Below are 6690 nucleotides of genomic sequence, written 5' to 3' on the forward strand. Positions count from 1 at the left end.
TGATGACATTGTATGTTGTCATTGATGTCAATATGTTGGAGAGTGAACCGGTAATATGCTGAAAAGTGAATCGGTACAATGTGGAGAACCGGTATATGTGCAAATAAGTGAACAGGTATATTGAAGCTAAACAGTTGGCAAAGTGAACCGGTATAGTGGTATAAACTGGTATATTGAGCAATAGGTGAAGTGGTATGTTTGTCCAAGAGAACCGGTATGATGAAATGTGAACCGGCATATGGAATGTTCTCTATGAAGACTTAACATGATATGACTAACCGGTTGGTAGTCTTAGCTTAAGGGTTTCCGGTTGAAGTGTTCCAAGCCTGTGTGATTCAATCGATGACATCGTATGATGAGTTAGAATTGTAATGAAGATCAGCTTGAGCGCGTGAAGGATCTTGCATGAAGAAGATTGATCCTATCTACCTCGGGAATATGCGAAGTTTATGTAAATGGTGGAGAACACGTGATGGGTTACAAGCCACCATGAAAGCAGTGAAGAATGAACGATGGAGAATGTCTTGAGATTCAATGCAATGTGTTCAATGGTCAGGATTGAACCGTTTGAATTACTTAATCTAAATATTTTAGGGTTTAGGGTTTATGCTACCGACCTATCTGTTTCCTATAAGGTCGATGTTGTGTTTCTTTCTGAGGTTGTTGCCAAATGGTGTGTGTGTATCTAAGTGCAGAGATACGTGATTCTTTCTAGACCAGATGAGATAAGAGGATTGATTCCTGCATTGTGTGTGTGTAGAAGGAAGGAACTTAAGCAGATCTGCATTAGGCATTGAGTGCTATTATCAGATCATTGTAATACCTGTTGATCTTTAACCACTTCAACAGTTGGAAAATCCTTAACCGGGTAGCTTTAATCAGCTTGTTGTAAATCCTTTAACAGGGTGACTCAAACTAATTGAGTTGTTGAAATCCTCTAACAAGGTAACCTCTAACAGGGTTTAACCCTTAACTGGGTATTTAGCCATCCCTTAACAGGGTGATCCCTAACAGGATCGGTTCCTACCATAACCTATTGTAATAGTCTTTAACCGGACTAGGCTCCTAACAGAGCAGACTTCTAAAGAGTTCAAAAGCAGCTTGTGGGTATTCATCCCCACCGTGATTTTTCCTAGTTGGGTTTCCACGTGAAAAATCTGTGTGTCATGTGTAGTATTTTTCATGTGATGATTTAAGTGATTTGTGTCTGAAGGTAAATTATGTTGTATTAGCTGTTATTATATTTCTGATGATAGATTACCTATTCATGAATAAGGGTGAAATGGAAGTGTAGTATTAAGTTGAGTGGAAAGTTAAGTGATTAACCGCTTAATGCTTTTCACAGTTATTCTTAACTTTACCGGTTGCACTCTGTTTCAGATCGGGGTTACTATCTCTGATGATAGATTACCTATTCATGCCTAAGGGTGAAATGGAAGTGTAGTATTAAGTTGAGTGGAAAGTTAAGTGATTAACCGGTTAATGCTTGTCACAGTCATTCTTAGCTTTACCAGTTGCACTCTATTTCAGACCAGGTTTACTGTCTGTCAGACATTTGCAGTGTTTGCAGTCAAACCAGTTTGTGAATGCATTGATTCACCCCCCCCTCTCAGTACCGGTTTGGTACTTATTGTTCATCATTGAGTTATCAAGGGGCTCATAACTTTTGACTGCGGGCTCAAATTTTTCATGATTTTTGTAGCATCAAAAAGTTGGTTTTATCCTCTGCTCAAATTTGAGACCTATTTTTCAAAAAACAAAAACCAATTACTTGATATCTACATCAAACCTCAAGTTTTACATTTTTCTTCTTATTTTTTAAAAACATGCAAATCAAGTCAATTTTTTAGGAACAAAGATAATTTTTTTTTGCATTGTAAGGGTCTATATTATTGTTTTTCTTCAACAACTATACTTTTACAATCAAGTCATCACGGATCCAACCCACATTTCTTCTCTCACCCCATCGAGCTACTATGTGTGGAAAAAAAAATGGAGATCCATCAGAAGAAACAAGGGTTATACATAGTGAATATGGGTATAGAATTTAGCCTACATGAGTTGTAGAGAAGAGAAAATGGTTCAATATGTGTTATGAGGATTTTGAAACATTATGCATGTTTCTATCTCCTAAACTGTTGTTTCATATTGAATCTTGTATCACACCCAATCAAATCTAGTCTCAATTGGAGACCTTGTTTGGGAAGAAAGATACCATGAGGGGATTTTAGTTGGAGAATGAGATTATTGGCAGGAATCTAATAGATTTTGATAGCATCCATGAACTCTTCACCAAACTAAAGTCTTAGATTGCAATTATCTCAGTGTGGTATTGAGAAAGAAGACAACTGATTCTTTCTATGCTTGTCAAGATTAGTCTTGATTATTTATTATTTATTTCTAGCTTTTATGCAAGTAGAGATGCACTTGTTATAGGATTTACAAGGCATACACTTGATGCCTTTGCTTCATCACTTAGTAGGAAGTAAGAAAAGTTGGTATGGATAGGCGAATTGAGGACTTCCAAACCATAGGCTCTTGTTGCAACATAAAGCAGTAGAGATTATACGACTTTGAATAACAAACTCAAGAAATAGAAACACAAGGATACCAAGATTAATGAGCGAGCAAAAGAATCACATTCACAAGATATCTTTGATTCTTCTTATTTTTCTTCTAAGGGGGACTCATCTAAGAAGGATTGACCAAAGTGTGCGTATTGCAAAATGTCAAGAGATGATGAGCATTAGTGTTGTAGATACTAAAAATTAGTCAACTCTTGTGTCTCCTATTTTTAACCTAATAGTGCGTATAGTCTTTACTATTTGTCGATCCTATCATTTCCCGTTTCTCATTTCTTTTCTAGATGGTCTCATTTTCTCCCAATTTTGATTTTATATCATCCTTTTGACCTCTTTTCCTTTCCCTTGGCGTCACATCGGTCCCATTTCAGTCCTCTGACTCGCATTGACCCCCTTTGACCTAATTTTTCCATTTTGACTTAATTCTTCCCATTTTCTATCCGAACCTTTCCAATCCTTCCCAATTACACCCAGTTTGACCTAATTTAGGTCTCTAGATGTCAATTTGACTTAGTTGTCCTTTTAGGTTTAATTAATTGATTAATAATTTAATTGAACCCCCTATCTTACTAACAATTCTTCTAAAATTAAATAAATAAATTTGATAATTTATTTATTTGTCCCCTTTGTCCATTAATTAAATAAATTCATTTTATTTAATTAATTATGTCATAAACACGAATAATAAATTAATAAACATATTTATTAATTTATTGTATTTATATTGTTCTAAAATAAAGAATTAATAAATTTCATCTTTATTTGCTTTTTATGGTGAGATATTTAACAAATTTTATTTATTAATTATCTCTATTTATCCTTCCAGTCGAGGATATTTTTCACTATTTTTTTTAATTATTCTTCTATTTATCCTCCTAATTTTGAAATTTTCGAAGCTAATATCTTTCCTTGTTTTAATTGATTTTCAAAAATCAGTCTTTTTGGAAATATCTCATTTATTTTAATTTTAAATTTAAAAAATGAGATATGCACATTCAAAAGATAGCTTTCTTCCATCTCTCCCATTTTATCTTTGTCATCCTCATCCTTCCTCGAATGGCAACTTTGTCATTCGCTCAATCAGGTCTATCCAATTAACCAAAAATATTTTAAATGTCAATCGTCCGTCGAGTCTCGAGTATTCTATAAATTAAGACCTCATTCTTCATTCGAACATCTAATCTTAAGCATCCTTACTTTGTTGAAATACCTTAGAAATCATCATAGTTTTAGTGTTATCATTTTGTCAAAATCATTAATTAACTCTCATTTCATCTTAGAATCACATTTTGAATATATTTGATATCATCCTTGCTTTCATTCATAATTGCACCTGCATATTAAGAGCTACATCAAATTAGAGGAGAAAGGAAGAACAATGAAGCCACGTTTAAGGAATGCTATGGTAATATCATTTCTTTTTCATGTTATTTGTATTTCATTTCAATGTCTTTGTTGGTTAGCTTAAAAGGTTTTAGCACAATTGTTTAAGAGGTTTGTGATTCGCTTTAATTGTGTTAATGGTTCATGCACCTGATTTTACCAATCTACATTTGGTGAACCCAATGTGAACGCACATCTAATTTAATACCTGTTTGAGTTTATGATTATCTACAGGTTTCAAAAACTGAAAATTTCATCTTTCAAGTATTCCAAGACTAGAATTGCGCAGTTGTAGCCCAAACCTGCATTGTTGAAGCATCCTGTTACACAATTGGAGCATTTGGTTGCATACTTGGGGCCAATTTCCTATGTATTTAATCAATCCTATTGCACAATTAATCAATCTTGTTGCACAATTGATTAGGATAGATAATTTTTATTATTTATTGGTTTATCACATGTAGGAATTCTATTGATTAGGGAATTCATTTGCAAGTTTCAGGAAGATGTAACATGCGCATGCAGGGTTTTATGATGATTTGAATGTCTAACAATCAAATTTGTTTGTTTAAGGTTAAAATGAATCCAACAAATCTCACATAGCATAATTAGGAGGTCAATTAACCTTTCATTTTTAGTATACAACTCTCACATAGCATAATTAGGAGGTCAGTTAACCTTTCATTTTAAGTTCACAAATCTCAGATAACATAATTAGGAAGTTCGTAAGAATTTGTCAAATATAAACAAGATCTATAGCTCAATGAATAACACACATAGCAGAGACAAAAATTGATAAGAACAAATTGTATTATCATCAAGATACAAAATACTATCAACTAGATTAACCAATATAATGAAGATGAACTTGCTTATAAAGGAAAGACCATATGGATATGTGAGCAGCAAATCATGACATGTGGCCTAATGAGAAAAAAGGGCAGGTAGGAGAAATAATAAAGTATTCCACAAGAGGTGGATCACCCACCAAAGGTGGAATGTAACAACAAGATAAGACTACAAAAGGCACAATTTCTCCTACAAGCAACTTCCCTATGTGCACACTTCCCTAAGTGTCTCATATCCAAACTACAATGAAATGCATTACCCTAAGTCAACTTACGTAAAGTGTAATTATGAGACATAATTTACACCAACACCCCCCTTAAGTGCAAGTTAAGGGAATGCAGACTCAAGCTAACAATGCAAGATGGGTCTCAGCTACAAAGCCATGCTAGGTACCCATGTACAAATGTGAATACAATAAAAGAAAAGCAATGCAATCTCTCACAAATGGAGAAAGGGAGAAAACCTAGTGGGAAAAAAATCCCCCCAAAAGAGAGATGAATGTATGAAATAACTCTCAAAGAAGAAGTATGAGAAGGACAAAACCCCATTTGAGGAAAAAGTGCCCCCCATAAGAGAGAAGAAGAGAGACCAAGTAGCCCTACCTCAATGTAGAATTTGTACCAATGGTAGAATCTCAAAACTGAATGAAAAAATCTCCATGATCGTCGAACAACATTCCTCCCCTTAGGAAGAAACAAAACCAAAGGTGTATCCATGAAGTCTCCCCAATCATGAAGGGAAGATGTAGGAAAAAAACTCAAGATGTATGGAGTTTCTGAAAACTTCTCAAGTGTCCCCATGTCCATGCTGAAAGTTGCCCCTCCCAAATCAAGTGTACTAGGAAAATGTGAAAACACATCAAAGTCTAGAGTTATGCAACCACAAAACACAACAAGCTATGAAATAAAATCCTAATTCAATCAATAAAAACATGAAGACAAAGAACTGAAATAAAACACAAACCAATCACAAAGTGCCTCCTCCATGGTTCTCCATTGTCCTTCTTTCACCTGCAAAAGTGATTTTGTTGATTTCACCTACAAGTGCAATTGCAAGCAAGATTGTGAGATGAAAAAGACAGAATAAAGTAACTCGAAGCGTGGTTGTTGAAAATGAGCAATGAGAGCTCAATTTATAGACTTTTAAATCACATTGAACAGACAAGATCAACTCAATCCGACGGTTGAGATTTCATGCAAGGATGAGTTAAAAGAGAAATTGCCATTAGAAGTGAAGAGAAAAAGTCGTTAAATAAAAAAGAAAATGGAAACTTCCATTTGCACTCCAAATATTCCATTTAAACTTGACACAAACTATGACAAATGGAGAGAAAAGGGGAGGGGAAAATGAGGTGGAATTAATAATTTAAAAGTGGAATTAATAATTTAAAATTATTAATCCCACTCATAACTCAAATTAGACAATTAATATATAGAAATATTAATTGTGACATGGACAAAGTGGGTGAATAAATAAATATAAATTTATTTATTCAGAAAGGGACATGTCAAAAAGAGTTGAATAATTATTTAATTAATCAACCTAGGGGAAATGATTTGAATAATTTAAGATACCAACTTGATTGTTGAATTAGGTCCTAACAGTGATGATTGATTGACTAATAATTGATAAAAATTAATGACAATCGATTTAGGTTGACAACAAAATAGGACAAAAGATAAAAAAAGACTCAAGATTGATAATGATTTTGATAAGAGACTGACAAGATCGATTAATAAAGTGCCATGCAAGGTTGATAGAGTGTCACAGAGGACCGATTGAAATTGATTGATAAAGAGTTTGATAATTAATGACTAATTAATTATCAACAAAGAGGGAATTGAGTCTAATTATCAAGATGAGACCAATTCGAATG

The sequence above is a fragment of the Cryptomeria japonica genome, chromosome 3, assembly GCF_030272615.1.
Source record: "Cryptomeria japonica chromosome 3, Sugi_1.0, whole genome shotgun sequence".
NCBI lineage: Eukaryota > Viridiplantae > Streptophyta > Pinopsida > Cupressales > Cupressaceae > Cryptomeria > Cryptomeria japonica.